This window comes from Callospermophilus lateralis, unplaced genomic scaffold (assembly GCF_048772815.1).
Source record: "Callospermophilus lateralis isolate mCalLat2 unplaced genomic scaffold, mCalLat2.hap1 Scaffold_121, whole genome shotgun sequence".
Taxonomy (NCBI): Eukaryota; Metazoa; Chordata; class Mammalia; order Rodentia; family Sciuridae; genus Callospermophilus; species Callospermophilus lateralis.
The window spans coordinates 4049759-4071835 of NW_027512399.1; the positions used below are offsets into that span (position 1 = coordinate 4049759).

At 50.1% G+C, this 22077-nt stretch overlaps 1 pseudogene; it reads left to right on the plus strand.

Annotated features, from left to right (window-relative positions):
- LOC143388629 (ephexin-1-like) overlaps positions 1 to 22077 on the plus strand; it is a 58645-nt pseudogene that overhangs the window by 30868 nt on the left and 5700 nt on the right.

Sequence of the window (22077 nt, forward strand, 5' to 3'; positions counted from 1 at the left end):
GGGCCCCTGAGACTTCTGTCTGCCATCATGGGCCTAAGTTTCCTCACCTGACAGTCAGCAGAGATGCTGAGGTTCTGAGCCTTTCCCCCACAGCCCCTTCTCCATATCTGCTGGTGTCATGGGGAGCATCTTTCCCTGTTTCCCATAGGTCTCCATGGATGGGGCGAGGGACAGCACAGAGCTGTCTCATGCCATCTCAGTCTTCATTGGAGACTGCATGGCTGTGCCATGCAGGTCCCTTCCCCAGCCCAGCTGCCCTCAGCAATGTGAGTGAGAGGATTCTTCACCAGGTGTCAGGAAAGGACCGCAGGGTCCTGAGGGCAGAGTGAAATCCAGGGGACAGAAAGTGGAATGAGTTTGTTTGCATTTTGTAGACTGTGTTTTAGATTTTGCAGTGGCCACCACTCAGGTTACACAGAATGTGTAACTAGAGTACACAGCTGTTGTCACAGTGGCTGTTGCCTCAGAGATCACACAGCCTGAGCCCCTGGAGTGGTGTGTGTGTGTGTGTGTGTGTGTGTGTGTGTGTGTGTGTATGTGTGTAAGAGAGAGAGAGAGAGATTGTCTATGCTTGGCACATAGAATTGCTCACTAAATCATAATTGATTCCCTGCCCTTCTAATTGTATTTGAAGAATGAAATAAAAAGGAATCCTCTTCAGGAGGAGGGATTTGAAATGACTCAGGAGGCTTTGGCCAAAGGAGCTGGGCACTCACCCTCCTTTTCTAGCCAACCTGTTTAGATCTTTTAATAAGAGTTGGAACTGAGCCTTCCTATTCCACATGCATGTGATACCAAGTGCAAGCTTTTGTAAATTAAAAAGATTTACAAAAGGGAAAATTAACTTCCATATAAAGTTGTGCTTACTGAACATTCAAATATAAAATAGGAATACATGCTATATTCACAACATTTTGAGCTGAGGCACAGCTGAGTGGTAGAGCATTAGTCTAGCACATGTGAGGCCCTGGTTTGATCCCCAGCACTGCAAAAAAAAAAAAAATAAATAAATGCAATACTCTGAGTACAGCGAGTTCTCAGATAACATGTAGTTCCTCATATAAATCTACTGTATTTGGTGGTCTGATTTAGATTATACAGTAATCTGAATTTAATGCAAACAAAAACAAAAGATTATGAAAAGTAGTTATAATAGCATGTCAAATAATTTCATAATCGTAGTAACTCCAGAAAAAAATTGGAGTTCCAATTTATGTTCTAAATATATAACTCAGTAAAAAAGTCTGCATTTTTTAATTCTAAAATTATTTTGGCTGCAATTAACAGAATATCTAGCAAAAACTGATCTTAAATGATGAAGGCATCCCATGTCAGTCAATGAGTCCAGGGGTGAGAAGGTCCTGAATAGGTTCATCACCCAAACAGGCATCACAGTGCTTCTCCTCCTCAATCTGCTGTAATGGCTCCAGGTATCACACCCTCCAGCAGTGGTCTGTAGCAGCAGGAAGGGTGTTGTCTTTTAGTGTTTCTTGGGGAGAGACATCTTTTTGAGAAGCCCTTAGAATATGTCTCCTTTCTCTTTCTCTCCTTGGCCAGTGTCTTAATCTGTATATAACAAAATACCTTTTTGAGAGTATAACAAAATAACTGAGACAGGGAATTCATACAGAAAAGAGATTTATTAAACTCACAGTTCAGAGGTCTGAGAGCATGGCACCAGTCTCTGATGGGCTCTGATAAAGGTTCCCTGGTACTATTACAACATGGTGGGTGGCAGCAAAATGGGAATGAGCAGGAGAGATTACATGCAAAAGATTCCAGTGCCAGGCTCATTGTTTTTAGCACCCTTTCTTTCTTTTTTTCTTTAGTTCTAGATGGACACAGTACCTTTATCTTATTTATCTTATTGAACCCAGTGCCTCATGTGTGCTAGGCAAGCGTTCTTACCACTCCACCACAGCCCAGCCCCAAGAACAACCCATTTTTTATGTGTATGGTGCTGGGAATTGAAGCCAGGGCCCTGTGCATGCAAGGCAAGCTCTCTACCAACTGAGCTGTATCCCCAGCCCAACAACCCATTCTTAAACTGAGGTTCTTGTGGAGTCCTTAAAAGGAAGTGGCCCATGGCCTAGAGTACCTCTCAACTCCACCACACTGGGACCAAGCCTCCACCTCGGGGACAAGCCATATCCACACTCTAACACTGGGTGACTCATTATGGTTCTGGAGGCTGAGACACCCAGCACCAGAGCTGATTCCCGATGGTGAGGGCTCAGATGGCCCTCTCGTGGAGTCTCATGTTGCAGGAGGGACAATGCGGCTCCCCTCAACCTCTTTCATAAGGACAGTGCTCTGTTCATGGAAATCACTTCCCCAGATGCCCCACCTCTTAGACAGTCACCCTGGGCACTAGGTTCCAGCATATGAACTTGCAGGTGTCACATGCCCGTGCCCAAACCCACCGCTGGCAAAGGGAAGGGAGCTGACAGGGAAGGCGTCCCTCAGTCAACATCACCCATGTCCTGGAGCACAGATGGGCGGCACCCAAACCAAACCCCTGCCCTGCTACCTGGGAAGCCAGGGTATAAGGGACGGAGGGGAGCCCCTGAGAGTGTCTGCCACAATGTGGCAGTGCTGAAGTCTCATGCACCTGTGAAAAGTTGGAGGTAGTTCTGCCCCGGATTAGCTGCCTGCAGCATGCGTAAGATGTGCTTTCTGAAATGTCAGAAATATGTTAGGTCAGACACTCCGAGGAAGCTTGGAAACTGCATTTAAAAAGATGTTCAACAAATGTTTGAGGGCCTCATGGGTGCGAGTTAAACATTGGAAGGTGAACCCAGGTGGAAGCCTCCGTAAGCATCCTGTCTGTCAGAAGCCCAGGAAAATAACGAGCTTGATGGCAACAGTCATGTGTCACAATTGAGCCCATTTATGTAGTGACACTCAACTGTCCTTATAGGTCCCCAACCTGAGTTGTATTTAGCATAGATCGACTTTCATTCCTTTGTCACATGAACTCTATATTGTGTTCTGCTGGATGGTGACATTGCAAAGCACAGGGGTTCATTTAAAGGCTTTATGATTTAGAGTCATGGAACATTGGAAGCCAATGGTGTGACCCGCGGATAGACTGATGAGGTTCCCACCTGTGGATGTGACTGACCCAGCTCACGTATCCAGGGTCTCCGAGGTAGTTTGTTCCTCTCTCACCCCTTCCCACTGTTTAGACATGCTTAACACGTCTCAGCTGTACTAAAGGAGAGGGTGCTTTCCAAGTGGACAAACCTAGGGATCCCAGCCACTGTCCAAGGCTCCAGACCAGTAAGTCCAGCTGCCCAGCTGGGTCTCTTCACTGGGGATCCCAGGACATTTTCATCTCTGCACTACCCCACCCACAGTCAGAGCCTCCACTCATGTTCCTTGTGCTCTTGAATGATGCCACGAGATCCTCTTGCCAAGCTGGTGACCTGGATTTTACCCAGCACCAGCCATTGCTCTATGTTGGACTGTCCCCTGAGTCTGGACCTGGGCTCTGTTACTACCACCACTTCATCTGCTGTCCTTGGAACTGCAGCCCTCTCCTACCAGTCTGGTTCTGCTGAATGCAACCCAGGCATGCTTGCCTGAGAGCTCCTGGGGCCTCCCTGGCCAATGGGCAGAGTCCTGTTTCTGTGCATGGCTGACAAGACCCTTGGGGCTGACCTGTCCCCGCATCCTTGTGGAAGGCAGGGTCGTGTGGAGGGACAGTCCTTCTGCCCACAGCCAGTTGCCCTGAAGGGAGTTTTTCTCATGGAGCAGCTACATCCATTCCAACTTCTCGTACCCCCAGTCTTCCTTGAGACAGGTGCATTTGCTTTAGAACCGGCTGGGAAGCCATGGGAGACTGTGCACAAGAGATGGGTCCCTTTGGACTCCTCAGGTTGCTGAGACAGGGATTTTTCCTCCATATGCAAATTGACAGGTATTCCCACGGCATGGATGAGTGTGCTTGAGGGTTACTATTGGGGCATTAGGGCTGTGGGAAGGTCCCTGCTGGATGTTGAGACCTAACCAGGACATTTCCGTCAACAGCGCTCTCCCAGTTACTGACACATCAAGGTCTGCCTTCTCATTTTGCTGAAGAAAGCCCGCATTTGTGTGACTGGATTTTGAATCAGAGACTTTTCTTAGTGGTGGAGAAAACTTGCACATTCTGGTCTTTCCCACGAGGGAGAGGAGGCAGTTTGCTCTGTGGTCCAGGAGCCTATTACTAGGAAGCGAGAGAGTCTGTCTTTCTCCATGTGCTCCTCAGTAGAGCATCCCCTCACAGTAAGAGTGTGACGTTATAGTGATTTGAAATGATTGCCATCAAAAATCTTGTTCTTTTAAAAAATACAACGCTTTTTTATTCCAGGGCTCCTATATCAGAAATACCGAGATAAATCAACCATTCAAGAAATCGAGACCAGGAGGCAACAGGACACAGAGATACAGGGCGATGAGGATGGGTCCCCGACCGGTGAGGACACCCCAGAGGAAGAGGAGGAAGAGGAAGAGCTGGTGAGCCCACCCCAGAGGAGGGCTGTGCCCCAGATCTGCCTGCTCAGTAATCCCCACTCAAGGTTCAATCTCTGGCAGGACCTTCCAGAGATACAGAGCAGCGGGGTGCTGGAGATCCTGCAGCCCGAGGAGGTCAAACTGCAGGAGGTAAGCTGGGGGGCTTCACTTGGTCCCAGCTGATGGGGGGGCCTTCCTCTGGGGGCTGAGGTTCTGCTGTGGTTTATCAGGAGGATGACTGGCAGGGCGCGCCCATGAGACCACGTGGGAAAGAAGACATTATCTCGTGGGCAACTGAAGGCACCTGTAGCCTCTAGGTCAGCCCCTCCCCAGGGCTGAGGCCCCGACAGGCACGTGCCCTCGGGTGGGAAGATGGCATTTACGCACCCTTCTTGACTGCCATGGGGCGTTTCTGCTAAAGCACCAGGTGATGCTAAGCCTGTGGTGACTGTGAGATCACCCCAGCCACCTAAGCTGGGTGACAGAAATCTGCTGTACTTCCTTTCCCTTGTCATCTTATCCCCCAACTTTATTTGGGGGCCATTTGAACTTTGGAGGAGCAGGGGTGCTGAAAGAAATCCCCCGGCGTGTCCACCCCCAACCCCAACTGGGCAGTGAGTCTCTTGCCTGGGTTTGTGGGCAGGATCCTTCGGCTGACCTTGGGCAGTCGTGAGGTTGCCTGGTCTCCAGCTGCAGGGAGAAACAGTGGGACAGAGACAGAAACAAGTTTAGGGGAACCTCAGGGCTTGTTTTAATGGAACAAAGATTATTCGGGAATCAAAGAAAGTTGTGTGATTTAGAGAGACAAGCATATGGTCAACTCGAGGAGAGAGGACTTGTGGACGTGTGTGTGTTGATTGTATCGTGTGTGTGTTTGTGTGGTGCTGGTGAGGGAAGCCGGGCCTGGGCGTGCTGGGAATGTGCTTTCCACTGAGCTACATCCCAGCCCTCTTGTTGTTATTTAAAAAGCAAAACAGCCCAGCTACTTGGGAGGCTGAGGCAGGAGGATCTCTTCAGCCCAGGAGTTCCAGGCCAGTCCACGCAGCAGAGTGAGACCCCTCTCTTTAAAAAAAAAATAAATAAATACAAATTAAAAGCAAACATGGTAGACTGCAGCATCCATTGTGAATGATCAAGACTGAGAACAGCTCCCAATCTGCATCCTCTAACTCAGACTTCGGCTTCCAAGCAGGTTTGCAGTAGGGAAGGTTTGATAAAATTGGATTTTTGAAGGACCACCAGGGATTCATCTGCTAACCTCCTGTCCTGTAGAATCAGGAAAAATGAGTTTAAATGCTGGCATCCCTCCTGGATCTTGAGTGGGGATTTGTAAGTGGCTACATCAAGAGTTTGTTTTAGGAGACTTCTGATATAAAACTTAGAGATCAATCATAATATGTAGAACTTAAAAGAAAGCATGAGCCTTTCACAACATAAATGTAGCTAGAAGCAGAGAAAGGGCCTTTTGTATCACATAGAAAAGCACAGCAAACTGCAAAGAAGCACAGGAAACAAACAGCATTGAAAAAGGAGGCAGAGTTAATAACAAACCTGTCAGTTATAACAATAAATGCAAATTGCTGAAGCTCCTCCACTAAAGACGGAAGTGTCCCTTGTACCACAAAAGTAAATGACTTCATTATTATGGGATGGTAGAATCACTGGGCCAGCAGTTAGTAAAGTGAGCAGGAGTTACCTCATGCTGTTAAAGGTGTCCTTTACGTGGATAAAGGTACCACTTTATTTTTAAGTATTTTAACGTTGCATATATGACTCATTGCTACCCTTGCATTACTTAAAAAAAAGTCAAACAACACTAAAGTGTCTACCTAGGCCTTTTCTTTGACCCTAGGTTCCCGTTGGAGAACTAACTCCATCTAATTTACCTATTCTGATAAAGTACAGCCTTAAGGCACCGTCTGCTTTGGAGTTTAGACATGTAGGACGACTCCATCAGAAGCCTTCTGGGTTGTTGTGACGCTGTCCCCAGTGCTGCGCTCAAGGTTTTGGCTTCACCCTAGGGGCGGTTTGGTTTGGTTGGGGGGTGTTAACAACTTGCCTTTCATGAACTCAGAGTTTTCAGCTTAGTTTTTATAAAATGCTTCCCTGGCACTGGCCACCACTGATTCTCAGCATTAAGTGATAGATGGTATCACAGGTACAACTGGCTTGAAGAAGTTGAGGGAGGGACACAGGTGGCTTGAAGTGCAACGAGCGAGGTGTGTGTGGAGTCTGCCCAGAGCTCTCCGTGGGCCCCACAGGGCACCAGGGGACCTCAGTGAGGCGGGGAGCACAGGTGGCTGGGGAGAACTCCTGCGTGTGGCCTCCTAGCACCCACATGAGCGGTGGCTGTAGGGAGGGACCTCACCCGAAGCTGCTGGTCAGAAGTGAAGTGCATTTTGAATGGTAGTGGACCCCACCACACCGTCATTCAAAAGGCAGTACAGGCTGAGTGTCCCTAAGAAGAAGATTTGAAATGTGAAATGCTCCAAAATCAGACTTTTGAGGCACTGACATACCACAAGTGAAAAATTGATACCATGAAGCTTTGCTTCATATGTTAAATTATTTAAGATATTTTAAATGAAATTACCTCTGGGCTATGTGTATAAGCCTTTTTGAAACATAAATGAACTCTGTGTTTAGACCTGGGTCCCATCCCCAAAATATCTCATTATGTATCTGCAAACATTCAACCACCCCCCAGGTCTGACATACTTCTGGTCCCAGCATTTTGGATAAGGACGACTCAGATCCATCTGGCCACCCACAGTGTGAGGGCCATTCCCACTGCCCTCCTGGCTCTGTCGAACATCCTGGTTTTCTGTAATCTGTCAGATAAACTCCCGCTTGTTCCCCTGCCTGTCCCCAGGACTTGCTTGAGCAGCCTTTCATGCAATTATCATTTCCCTTCCTTTGTCAGCTGGCTGTTTTATTTTTCATCCTTTTTTAAAATTGGTTTGTTTGTATTGGTGTTCTGATTGGTTTATTAGCAGCTTTTTGTACATTCTGGATGTTAATTCTTTTTTAATGTACTCAGATGCTTTTTCACGGTGGAGTGTAGATAATCACTACAGAATGTAGTGATTATCATTCTCAGTCCCACTCTACTTCTTAGCTGTGTGACCTGGGAAATATAGGTAACTTCTCTGTTCCTCAGTTGCCTTATCTGTAAAATGAAGATGTTGTGGTTCATTTTCTGTTGCTAACCTGAGACCAGGTGATAGGTAAAGAAGAGTTCATGGTTCTGGAGGCCGGGAAGTTCAAGGTGGCTGTGCTGGTGAGGGCCCTGCTCTTCAACTCATGGCTGGAAGTTGAAGGACCAGCAGGCCAAGGGGAGAGATCAGGGGGCACTGAACTCCCCCAAGAGATAATCCCCCTTGAGAGGAGAGCATGAATCCACTAAGGAGGGCGACCCACAAGACCCCTGAACTACTGCAGTGGTGACGGGGTCTCCGTGTGCATTTTTGTGGGGACTGACGGCATTCCGTCGGGGTTCCTGGTGCTGCCTCCCGGGCCTGTGCACTGGGGGAGCTGACCTGCTCGCTTTGCTGAGGGTGTCTTTCTTCATGAAAATCTATCGCTGTTTTCACCTGAGGTTCCCAGGATCAGGGAGGCTGGTCCTCAGAGCACACTGCACAGTGGAGGTCACGCGGGATCGGGGGCCGTGTGAACTGGAATGTGGGGTCCAGCACATGGAGCCCAGGGACCGCCCTGCTCTTGTAGCCCGCTTCCGAGCACAAGTGGCCCCACATCCTCAGGCTGTAGCGGTGGGGCACGCCAGGCCCTGGGGGCCTGAGACAGTGGCTGACTGACAACATTGTCCCTGGGCTCTGTCTCTTCAAGCTGTGCCACCCGCCCTAGTGGAGGCTGACCACTGGACACATCACCAAAAGTTAATTAACCGAGATGTATAGCACCTTAAATGATGACTGAAGTGGTCCAGGCCATGTGTCTCACTACGACACTGTGGAACAAGAGATAAACACTGTTACAACTTCACATCAGCAACGTGGCCACCGCTTCTACCAAGGAGATGGAGGATGCTGCTTAACATATCAGACTGTTTCAAAGAGGAGGGGGGCACTGAGTTCAAGATGCTGTGGAATGGAGGGGATCAGGCAAGGCTGCATTTGGATAAAAATACTCACCCTGCTGGGCTTCCATTACTAAATAAGGGAGAAATCCAGATCAGATTAACTTCTCCCTGGCCAGGCCAGCCGGAGGCTCGCAGAAGACGCCCTCCAAACACACTTCTGAGGAGAGCAGCTGGCCCAGCTGGAAGGAGGCTCTGTGAGTCTGAGAGAGCAATTTTCTAGGAAAATACGAGCCTCCAAAAACTGACTCAAAACCAAAAATATCACCCAGGCACAGTGACAGCCATCTGTAGTCCCAGCTACTCCGGAGGCTGAGGCAGGAGGATCGCTTGAGCCCAAGAGTTCAAGATCAACATAGTGAGACCCCATCTCTTAAGTATCAATCAAAGTTTTAAAATAAAAATGCTAAAAACACAAAAATACACCAGTGACCAAAAACTCACTGGCAGAAGAGATGCCGTGGCCAGTGCAGGGGGGCCACCATCACGGCAGTGCTGCTTCAGAACACTCCACAGTGAGAGGATCGTCCCACAGCTATCTTGCCACGGTCACCAGCCTCGAGTGGAACGTGGTTCCCGCGACTGAGGAGCTGAGGGCTGGACCCGCTCTCTCTCCCACGTCACTGCAGCTGCGTGGCGCTGGGCAGAGGTCAGCGGGCTTCTTCTTCAAGGGCTAGATAATGGCTGGTGCAGTCTCAGTCGGTACCGCTCGCCCTGCTGCCCTGGTGTGACAGAGCTATGCACACAGGCAGGAGGAGGCCTGCGTGTGTTCAGAATAACCAGATTTACAACCCACAGGCTGCCGTCTGCCCCACCTGGGCTATGGCATTCAAAAGAAGAAAATGCCCAAATTATTCAAAGGTAGGGTAACATTGACAATCAAAGCTGCCCTTATTGACATGCACATGCAAAAACATCTAAACCCACAATTGTAGTTGAAGACATGCTGAGAGGCTCCTCTCTCAGTAACCAGTGGAACCAAGAGATGTCAAATCAGCAGGGATGGGGCTGGGGCTGGGGCTCATGGTGGAGCTCTTGCCTAGCATGTGAGAGGCCCTGGCTTCGATCCTCAGCACCACATATAAATAAAATAAAAATAAAGGTCCATCAACAACTATATATATATATATATATATATATATATATATATATATATATATATATATATATATATATAGTTGGGATGTGGAAGAACTGACCACCATCAGCCAGCTGGAGCTGGTTAACTTTTATAGACAACTCCACCCAACCACAGCAGAATACAATTTTTTTTCAAGTACACATAGAATAGTTACCAAGACAGACCACAGCACACCTGAACAAATGCATAAGAAGTGAAATCATACAAACGGTGTTATCTGACCCTAGAGAATTAAAACAGAAATCGGTAATGTGAAATAACTAGAAAATGGCTGGGGGCATAGCTCTGTGGCACATACTTACCCTGCATGCACTGGCCCTGAGACCCATCCCCAGCACTAAAGGGGGAAAAAGACAACAGGAAGATATTCAAACACTTGGAAAATAGATAACACACTCATAAATAATCCCTGGGCCCAAAGGAAGATAAACACACAAAAATTTGCTATTTTGTTTTGTTTTGGGGCTCAAATGATTTGTCCCAGTCTGCTTTGTCTTTTTTATTTTCTGTTTCATTAATTAATTAATTAATATTAATTAGGTATATATGAGAGCAGAATGCATTTTAATTCATTGTACAAAATTGCAGCACAACTTTTCACTTCTCTGGTTGTATACAATGTAGCATCGCACATATGTGCAGTCATACATGTACCTAGGGTGATGATGTCCATCTCATTCCACCATCTTTTCTGCCCCCATGCTCCCTCCCCACCCCTCACCACTTTGTCCCATTGAAGTTCCTTCATTTTTCCCATGCCCCCGACATTATGGATCAGCATCCACTTATCAGAGAGAACATTCAGCCTTTGGTTTTGGGGAATTGGCTTACTTCACTTAGCATGATATTCTCCAACTCCATCCATTTACCTGGAAATGCCATAATTTTATTCTCTTTTAATACTGTGTAATATTCCATTGTGTATATGTACCACAGTTTCTTTACCCATTCATCTATTGAAGGGAGTCGAGGTTGGTTCCACAGTTTAGCTATTGTGAATTGAGCTCCTTAAACATTGATGTGGCTGCTTTACTATAATATGCTGATTTTAAGTCCTTTGGGTATAGACAGAGGAGAGGGATAGCTGGGTCAAAAGGTGGTTCTATTCCATGTTTTCCAAGGAATCTCCAGAGTGGTTGCACCAATTTGCAGTTCCACCAACAATGTATGAGTGAACTTTTTCCCCACATCCTCACCAACATTTATTGTTGTCTGTAATCTTGTTAGCTGCCATTCTGACTGGCATGAAATGAAATCTTAGAGTAGTTTTGATTTGCATTTTTCTAATTACTAGAGATGTTGAATATTTTTTCATATATTTGTTGATCAAATGTATATCTTCTTCTGAGAAGTGTCTGTTCAGCTCCTTAGCCCATTTATTGATTGGGTTGTTTGTTTTTTTGGTGTTAAGTAAAATTTTCTGTTTTAACAAATGTTGGCAAAACCCAGATTTCATTCAACTAGAAAACTCTTTTCAATAAGAATACGAAAGCACCCCAAAGAAAAATGGGTAAAATAATTCACATAGAAGGAGAACAAGTGGGTAGTGAGTAAATGAAAAAGAAATCAAACTCACTAATATCAAAGAAATCCCAGTATTGAGGTACTGTCTTCTGCATTTGAAAAAGACAGAGACTTTTAACCCAAATCTAATCTAATCTTTTAACCCAAATCGTGAAAAGCCTAGTGCTGGGGGGATTTTATTTTTTTAATTTTTTATTCTAATTTGTTATATAAATGAGCATTCTGTTACATCAGTGATCAGCAAAGCATAGCAATCATTGTACCAAAATTCCAATAAGAATATTTTTGTACCTTTTCTAGTATTTCTGTCTAGAAATTTGTCTTGCAAAATAATAAGATGTGTGCACAAGTATTTATTTATTAGGATGCGCATCCCAGCAAAAAATTTCAAAGAATAAGGAGAAGAAGTCTAAATACCCAACAGTAGAGGAATTATTTAGTAAGACAGTATATAGCTATCCTAAGACACAGCATTAAAAAACATGTTTTCAAAGAATAAAATAGCAAATATTCATGATATATAACATTTTTAAAAAAGCAGAATAGAACATTCATCTATACTAGAGTGTGCAAAGAAAATAAAAACTTTATACATTTTTGGCTGTTTCCTGTGGATCAGATGAAGAAATTTGAAGATACCAAGGTGGATGGAGAAGCAATGTAGTTGCGTTCAGTGGTGGGAACAGGGACACACAGGCTTCAATGTGACTTGCTCCGAGTTTCGGGGATTGGCTTTTCATATTTAAAGAGGTCAAAGTAAGCTTTCTGTCTTGTAATGAACACAAAGCTGAGCTGTCAGACTGTATGCTCCCAAACTTTGGGGTCCCATGCCAAAGCCCGGGGGTGACCCCTGCTGCCCCAGCTCCGTCTGCTGCCGGACCCCTCTCCACCTTCACAGATCTGGGTTCCCACCGGTCTCTGAGCGATGGTTTTTGAGTCACTGAGAACATGACACTTGGAGAAAGTAATTGGAATATATTCAGATTAAAAGAACAGGAAGGAGGCAAGTTAAGAAGGGCAGGGCTTCCTGGTGGGCAGCAGGGGTCTCTTCCAGGACCTGCAGGAAGGGGTGGGACACAGAAATGTCCTGAAAGAATAAAGAGAAAGAAAGGGAATGTGACTGTGGAGGGGGAGGGCAGGGCCACGCAGATGGCACTTGATTCTCCCACCTGACACCTGGCACTGTGGGACTGACACAGCCTGCAGCTGCCATGCCTTCAGCCTGGTGGGCGGTGTCCCCAACACATGCAGGACCTGTCTGCCACTTGGTCTCCATGGCTGGATGTGCAGGGCTGGAGACATGAGCAGAGAGTGATGTTCTGAGAATCTCCAGGGGACAGGGACACACACAGGTACACTCACGGGCGACGGCAAGTCCCCAGTATGCCCAGAGAGCGGAAGGGAGGGGCCCAGTGGTCTCCAACACAGTCTGAGTCCGCTCGTCCTCTCTTGGGTCTTGTTTGGCAGCTGCTTTCACTGCTCAGGACTGATATGTATTGCCTTCTTTGCGCCTGCAAAAGGCAAAAGGAAATTGCTTGGGGTTTTGCTTTTTGTGTTTTCTTCTTCTGTAGTTATGTACGGACAGCATGCCTTTATTTTATCTGTTAATTTTTATGTGGTGCTAAGGATTGAACCCAGTGCCTCATACAGGCTAGGCAAGCGTTCTGCCACTAAGCCACAACCCCAGCCCAGGCTTAGGGTTTTTTATATGATGGGCCTATCAAAAACTTAAATTGTGATTGTTACTTTATTAACCAGCCTTCACCAAATCTCTATCTATAGGGTTAACCCTAACAATTCAGCAAGAGAGTCCTAAATTGGGAGGGGGCCAGCTCTTAAGGTGGCAGTAGCCATCACCCAAAACATCAGGTATTTCTTTGATCTGATGTTCTATTTGATGCAGAAAATAAACACCAATAACTGTTTTAACCAGATAGTGAAATTAGCACATATAATTTTTGAAATGAATCATTTGGATAAATAGTTTATGCATCTGATATAAAATTTAAAAAGAGCAGAAGTATTTGCAGAGGAAGAGTCTCCCCGACCCCATACCTATCCTGAGCTGCCCGGGTCCCTCCTCAGCCGCCTGTTTGCCGTAGAAGGTGTATGCTTGCGCTGTTGTATCAGTAACAAGCTGCTCTGGGCATCGCTGTGAGCCTGGCTTCCTTGACACTCAGCAAAATATTTATCATGTCTCTCTAAGCAAAATGTCTCTTTGTACCAGGAATTGAACCCAGGGACACTTACCCTTGAGCCACATCTCTAGCCCTTTTAATGTTTTTCTTTTGACACAGGGTCTCACAAGTGGCCTATCTAAATTGCAGGGGGGCCTCTGTGCGTGAGAGGGTGGCTTTGAATGTGGGAGCCTCCTGGGCTGCTGGAATTACAGGCATGTGCCCCTGCACCTGGTAGCAATCCATTTTTTTGCAGCTTTTGGGGGCTCTGTTTTTTATCCGGTCCATATTTAACCAGCCCCTGTTAATGCACATTTGCAGTTGAAAAGGTCGTATCTCAGGGATGTTCCCTGCAGAATTATTTAAAATCATGCAAAGACAGAATGCCCTCAGTGGGTCCGGTGGGGACCGCTGAGTGGAACAGCTGGTATACAGGCCACATGTGTTTGAACTGGGAAGACACCTCCCAGTTGTCCCCATGCTCTGTCTGTGGGTGGGTGTGCTCTCTCCCCACCACGAATGTAGCATATTATCTAGCGATTTTACCTTGACTCTCATGCTGGATGAAAAATGGAGTCCAGTTCATTTGTATCCCTCTGTGAGGAAGCCTGAACATGGTGTACATTTATACCTGCTTTAATATATAAATTTTTTCAAATTGCTTTGTTACCGGGTTGTCTTCAGGAAATTTAATAATCAGCATTGTGATGGGGGCTTGCTGGGCTAGGCAGGGACTGCTGGTGTCAGGGGGTGCTGTTGGCCCTGGTACCTGCACCCCAGGGCTGCCTTTAGGATGGGGCTGTGCCTCGTCACACAGAGTGGCACTAGAAGTAGTTGTCACTTGAGCCCCCACACATGGGCTCCCGCCTACGCTCCAGAGCCCTGTCCACTATGCTGTATTTGTCAGAGAAAAATCCAAATTTACTGAGAAGAACATGACCCCCTGCTTACTGAGTGGGGGTGACTCTGCAGGTGGACAGATGTGGCTTCTCGGAGCTCAGGGCCACAGCCCTCCCTGTTCCTGACTCTGGCTCCTGGTGTCCATCCCCACATAATGGTCAAAAGGGATGGACCTGAAAATGTAAACCAGACCTGAGGGTCTCCCACTCATCCCTGTCAGTGATGGCCCACGACATGCACAGAGCCCCCCCCCCATGTCCTGCCCCCTCCCTCACCACCATCCTATCTCCTGCCCCCAAGAATCCATCTTTGGCACTCCTGGGAATGGGCTGTCTTGCCATCCTCTGGGGAACAATCCCAGTGTCCTCCGAGGACAGCCCTCTGCCCATCTGGCCAGAGCACCTTCCCACCACTTGTGGAGGCAACGACAGTGGTTGGACGGGAAATACCCAAGTCAGGCTCTGTGACAGGCCAGGCTCTGTGGCAGGCCAGGCTCCAGGCCGAGCATTTCACAGTCACTTCCTAGTAGCCACACCATGAGTCAGGGGGCCATTTGTACATGAGGAAACTGAGGCTCAGTGGGAGGCCGAGCAACTGTCACTGTGGCAGAGGTTCTGGCCAAGTCCCCACTCGAGGGCCTCAGGCCAGTCTGAAGCTCAGCTGCCCACAGAGGGACATGCCCACCAGTTACGTCACAGTCCTCGAAACCCTGGAGAAATGCCCCGCCTTGAAGGGATCTTATGGGTCACAGGGAATCCAGGGCGGAGCTGGCAATCGCAGTGGCAGGTGGACAGGCCTTCGGAGTGGCTGTTGCAGATACCAAGTGCAATAGCCAGAGCTAAGAGCGCCATTCGGGGACCACGCTGTGATTTACAAATTTGGTCGGTCTAATGAGTATTCCCTGAGGATGGGAATCCTAGGCTGGCCAAGGGCTCAAAGCAGCTGCCCTGGTGGGGACGCAGCCGGCCAATGCCAGCCTGGCCAGAGCATGGGACATCAGGCTTCAGCAGAACTTGGGACCCACACTCACACTCATTCACACTCGCTCTCACACACACCTGGCCCTGCCTGCTCCTCGATGTGCCTCAGCTGGCTCCACTGCAGGCTTCTCTCACACCTGCTCTCTCTGCTCCCCTGGGCTCTGAGCCCATGGTGACAGCCGGGACTGTGCCCGGTCACCTGGGAGCTCAGGCCTAGACCTGGACACAGCAGATGTCCCGTGAGCTCTGTGGCACCAACAGATGCAGGAGTAAAGGAGTGAGCAGGCTGGCCAGGTCCCTCGTTAGCCCTGTTCCACCCACAAAGGCTTCAGCCTCTGATAGTAAAGTTACACGGATAAGGAAAAGGCGACCATTTTGATGTCACTAATACCAGGACATATGCCACAAGACAGACACCCTGCCAAAGGAGAATTCGCAGATGACCAGTTGCCTGTAAATGGATAAAGTGGGGGTGAGTTCTGAGTGAATGGGCTCCGCCAGCCTCCATGAGCGGTGGTTCAGGCCAAAGTCAGCCTCTGAAAGGCCAGGCCTGGTTGTTCCCGACCACCTTGTCCTCCTGGTGTCAGGATGACAATGCCACCAGCCAGGGAACCAGGGTGGATCCGGGCTAGGGAGGCCCTTGCATGCATAATCGAGGTGGTCTGGTAGGCATCCTTCCTGGTGATGTGGTCGACAGACCCCCTCTCCCTGTGCTGCTGTGATTTGGGCTCAGTGCCCGCTGCCCCATACCTGTGGCGCCCTGTACCTGTGACACCGGTCTGGATCACCTTTGTTAGTTATGTGTGCCTGGAGCTTGGGAGCCGTGAAGGCTTGACATTGCCTCAAGAAAATTAAATTTAGCAGCAGGAAAGTGAGTTCCTGACAGCATCTGTAGCCAAGAAAGCTTCCAGGAACCTTCTCATGAGGGGCCTCCCTTGTCCAGGCTGTGTGTAGGTAGATGGAGCAGCCAATGGCTAGCTGGGCATCGGTGCTGGGGCTGTAGGTTGACCACCAGGAGTCCAGGGCCGTGCGTTTTGTGTGGGTTCTTATTTTCAGGTGGACAAGGCAGTTGTGGTGCAAGGACGTTATGGAGAGGCCACTGCTTGTGTCAGCGTCTTGGTTCTCGCTGTCCTTATCTCAATCAGGGGCAACCTGGTGGCCCAGGGCCTGTGATTGGCGGCTCAGCCCTGGAGGATGTCACTGTCAACCTGGTTGCTAGGCAGGTCTGCCCTGCAGGACATCCTCGACTTACAAATCTGTTCCTCATCTTAAAGTGCCTGGCTGGGTGGGCTGTCGGCAGGGTTGCTAGTGACCGCAGTCGCCCAGCCCACCCCCGCCTGCTGTAGTCCTCAAAACCCTGGAGAAATGCCCCACCTTGATGGCATCTTATGGGTCACAGGGAATCCAGGGCAGAACTGGCTTCGCAGTGGCGGGTGGACAGGCCCTCGGAGTGGAACGTGGCTGTTGCAGATACCAAGTGCAATAGCCAGAGCTAAGAGTGCCATTCGGGGACCACGCTGTGATTTATAAATTTGGGGTAAGTCTAATGAGTATTCCCCAAGGATGGGAATCATAGGCTGGCCGAGGGCTCAAAGTGGCCACCCTACTGGGATGCAGCTGGCCAATGCCAGCCTGGCCAGAGCATGGGACATCAGGCTTCATGGCAGGGGCTGTGCAGAGCCAGAATGGGGAAACCCACAGTCGTCTCAGCCCTCCCACCACAGTGGGCGACTTCAGGCACGTGGCCTCAGCTCTGCTCCTGCTTCCTTCTGGTGACACAGGAGCTTCTATGCCTCCTTCCTGGGGGACCTTGGGGATTGAAGGGACAGCTGTACAAAGACCCCTGTCCCCAGAGCCTGTGTGTTCTCCCTCCCTCCTTCCTGACCCCTGGAGCTGGAGCTTGCTGAACTTGGGGAGGCCAGAGCCCTGCCTTCACCATGGCTGTGTCTGTCCATCTTCCTCTGCCGGGCCATGTTGGTTCCCAGGACTGTCCACAGCCTGGGGGCACAGAAACCTGAGGTACTCACCCACAGGTGTGGACGCCAGAGGCCTGAAGTGGTCTCTGCAGGGCTGTACTCCCTCCTTCTGTGGGAGGGTCCTTGCCTCTTCCAGTTCTGGTAGCTCCAAGTGTCCCTTGCTTTGGCCACACCTCCCCAGCCTTTTCTCCACCCTGTGTGTATTCATCACGGCTCCCTGTCACTCCAGTATGGGCATGCCCACCAGAAATCCAGGACGACCTCACCTTGACATCCTTAACTCACATCTGCAAAGACCCTTTCCCAAACAAGGTCACACTCACAGGCTCTGGGGACTAGAATGTGGGCGTAGCCTCCTGTTGTGGGCACAATTCAACCCATTACATTGTCCCTCTGGGGACCTGAGCCACCCTAGGCCGATAAAAAGTGGAGGAAGATGGGGAGAGGAAGGTGGAAGGTGCCAGCTGACTTTACAGATTGAGGTCATTGTAAGCACGGAAGGCAGGCAGGCCAGGCTGCTGCATGTGCTTCACGGAGCCACACTTGAGAGGGCAGAGCTTCGGTTAGTTTTGTGGTGTTCACAGCTTCAGTGAATAAAGAACAAAAAAGTGCACGCATGCACACACGCACATACGTGGACACGTGCACACAGACACACATGTGCACACTCACACATGAACACACATGTGCATGCACACATGCACACACACACACACACACACAGATGGAAAACAGGTGCCTCAGAAGAGCTTATTAGATTAAGGATTTCTTTTTCAAAATGAAGATTGTTTATTACATTATAAAATCCAACCTTAGGAGCGATGACACAGGCTCATTTTCTAATTTTCAGACAATTCAAAAAGTAAAAAAGGAAAAACAATCCCCACCAAATTCCTCACTGCTGGTGCCGGAGGTGTCATGGTGACCCGTTTCCTTCGAAATGTTTTTCTGGGCATGTGGAGTCGGGGACCTCTGCTCGCCAACTTTCCCTCCTGACTCTGCCAGTAACCCAGGCAGGAACCCGTGGCCTGGAGGACCCTCACCCTGGGGCTGACCTCATGTGTTCAACCTTCTCCATGTCCTGGACCTCAACTTGTCCCCGATGTCCATGGCAAAGGAAGAGTTGTTGAGAGCGTGCTCTAAAAGGGCAGGACACGGTGCCCTCTTTCACGGGGCTGCTTGTCCCCTTGGTAGGGGTGGCAGCGTCAGGGAGCAGCCATCCACACACCTTCGTGTCTCCCTCCAGCCAGCTGGGCTTCCCGGTGCCTCTGAGCAGGAGGACGCAGTTGGGCTTCCCTGGAATCAAGGCAGTGACCACAGGGTCTCCTGTGTTGTGTCCCCGCCTCCCCTGACACAGGCCATGTTTGAGCTGGTCACCTCCGAGGCCTCCTACTACAACAGCCTGAACCTGCTGGTGTCCCACTTCATGGAGAACGAGCGGATGAAGAAGATCCTGCACCCGTCAGAGGCACACATCCTCTTCTCCAACGTCCAGGACGTCCTGGCTGTGAGCGAGCGGTGAGAGCCGCCTCCCGTCCAGGCGGCCGAAGCTGGCCATGGTGCTTGTCTCAGGGCTGCTCTGCTCTTGATTGTTGGGAATTTTCCATAATTAATATGACCAATAATGACATAAATCCAAGCTCCACCTCCCCACGCAGCGGGGTAGCCAGTGGCAAGTCCCAGGTCCGTCCCCATCAACCATACCCTGTGGGTCTCCATGGAGCCATGGCCGGGAGGACCCCCACCCTGAACTGGAGCCATGTTGAGTGGTCTCTCTTATGCACGGAACCCGCAGTTGTCCACTGCAGTCCATCTCTCAGGAGGGTGCTCGGCCAGTCCATGACTTGTGGGTGTGTCCCCCTGAGCAGTTCACCCTCCTGCAGTTACAGAGCCCCGGCTCGGGCCCCTGGGCTAAGACCTCTGAGCGTAGCCTGCCTCAGGCTCCCGATCCTCTTGGATGGTGTGAGCCGTAGTTGGGGGAAGTGGTTTTGAGCTTATGGCTGGGCCTGGTTGAAGACAAGGGTGAGTCAATGGAGGAAGAAGAGACATCCATTGATTCTCTCAAAGAAGGAATGAACTCGGGCATATTATCGGGGTTAGAGGCCCACTCACCACCTCACTGTGTCCTGGGCATCTTGGCTGCTAAAGGTCACATGGGGAGGAGCTGACCAGTGTCTGCACTCAGCTGTGAGCCCCGGGCATGCCATGTCACATGTGGCCTTCTGCTCTGACACCCACCTGTGCGTTAGTCCCTCCACCTCCCTGTGGCAGGCCCATCTGGATGGCTCTGGACACAATGGTCACCGAGGCCTGAGCAGCCGGAGAGACCCTCGGCCTTGGCTTCTGCACCTCTTATCTATGTGCTGATTCCTGTTTCACTGTGGGAAATCCTGAGGTGCAGAAGTAAAGACACCCACACAGTGAGCCGTGGGCCGAGGCCCCTGCTTCAGCAGTGACGGGCAGCACAGGGGCAGTCCAGGTTCCCCCACCCCGCCCACCCCCATGGGACCATCCTGATGCAAGTCCTCATGGTCATTTTACTCCCTCTGTAAACACAGCAGTCTGTCCTGAGACAGAGATGAGGCGTGTGTCTACCGCGGTGCTGTCGTCCATCCAAACCAGATGTGCCCACGTGTCCCGCCAGCGTGCAGGTTTCTGGCTAGTCTCCTGGACCTGCGCGCTGCTTTGTCCCAGCCAGGGTGTGTCCTGAGCCTGCCTGCCCTGCATCCTCAGCCCAGCCGCTGCCCCTTGCAGGTTTCTCCTGGAGCTGGAGCACAGGATGGAGGAGAACATCGTCATCTCTGATGTGTGTGACATCGTGTACCACTACGCCGCCAGCCACTTCTCCGTCTACATCACCTATGTGAGCAACCAGACCTACCAGGAGAGGACCTACAAGCAGCTGCTGTGAGTGTCCCTCCCCATCCCTGCCCTCCCTGGTCCCAGGGGCCCTGAGGTTGGCCAGACTGGTGACCGCATCCAGGCCTGCCACCTTCCAGGCCAGTGACAGTGCCCAGACCTGGCATGTTCCCAGAGCCTTACCCCACTGGACCCAAAGTGAGTGAGTTGTTGTCCCCCAGACCCGTCCCAGACCGCTGAGCAGGCCCTGTGTACTCAGGGAAGAGGAGGAGGCCGAGAGAGCCGAGAGATTGAAATGGGGATGAACTAGCAGAAGGGAGGGGCAGGGCAGGAGCTGACTTTGTGGCTACCCAGCCATGCCCTTGGCTCGATTACCAATCCACCATGTCAGCAACTCCCTCTGAGGTTTCAGTTGACAAGATAATTTTTCAGTCACCTTGCCTCTGTTGAGTTTTTGCACTGGTCAGTCTTAAGGTACTGGGGCCATCCAGGAGGGCACTCAGTTCCACTCAGAAACTTCGAAGGCCTTTCCGAAGGTGACCTTCCACATCAGAGAAGAGCAGAACTTTTGAGCAATCTTCATTTGGGAAGGAGGAACAGGATCGCAGGCCAGGATACACGACAGGCTGAAGTGGCCTCTTGTTTGTCCTGGGATCGAAGGCAAGGTCAGGGGTTTTATGAGGACAGAGAGGTCCTCGCACATTGGGGGAGCTGGCAAGCTTGATTGGAAGCAGCTGCCATGCCACCCTGGTCTTGTGGTCATAGTTCCGAGGACAGTTGCTGAGAACACTTGAGATAGAGTGGCTGCACTGGCCTTTCAGGGCATCTCCCGAGACAAGAGCTGGTGACCGGTCCATATGCCTGCTATTCCTGTGGGTCTGAAGCCTGCCCTTGGCTGGCCTTTCTGTGGGACCCCAGGGTTACTCGTGGATGAATTTGCACATCCAGGTGCTCCAGGGATAGGTGCCCATGCACCACCGTGCCCAGGAGCCCTGAGGCCCCCCCCTGTACCACATGAGCAGCATCAGGCAGAGCACTACCACTCAGCACGTGCAGCCGGGCCTGACACTCATCTCCCACAGCCTCCCAGGTCCTGTCAGCGCTGTGCCCAGCCCACCTGTCAGAAATAGCTCAGGCCCTCCTGGCAGGTGATTGGCACCTGCTGCCTGTTCCCGTCACTACGTGGGTTACCTCGCCATGGTGTCCTCCTGAGTGAAATCATCTAATTGTGTGTCTGATTCACAGACTTGGCCACACAAAGAATCCTCGCCCTCCCACACGCCACCTATTTTGCAGACCTCACGGGCTGGGCCTGCGAAATCACTATTGTTATTTGACTTGTGCATGAACAGTTGATTTCCCATTAGAAAAGAGACAGAGAGAGAGAGAAAGAAAGAACTCGACACATTTTCCCTGACCGTGGGTCTCTGGGTCCCTAGGAGCTGTCAGTGTGGAGGAAGCGCCTCCATGTGCACCTCCAGGAGAGACCCACTGCTGTGTCTGTGTCCCCAGCCAGGAGAATGCAGCATTCCGGGAGCTGATTGCACAGCTGGAGCTCGACCCCAAGTGCAGAGGCCTGCCCTTCTCCTCCTTCCTCATCCTGCCCTTCCAGAGGATCACGCGCCTCAAGCTGCTGGTGCAGGTGCTGCCGCCGGCCCATGCCCCCTGGGCTCCACAGGGTCCCCGGCACCACACGGTTCCCTTCTGTCTCCCCAGAGCTCTGTTGGCTTTCTAGGGAGACCATTTTTTCCACAAGTACTAATTAAGCTCCTACTATGTGCCAAGCATCTCCCTAAGCTGTGACGGCCCAGTCAGAGAAAACAACCAGGAAATGGTTTTGACCATGAGGACAATTAATGAGGTCACGTGACTCCCTCGCCACTGCCAGTGGGGCAGAGGGCAAAGAAAGATAAGTGACATTCAAACG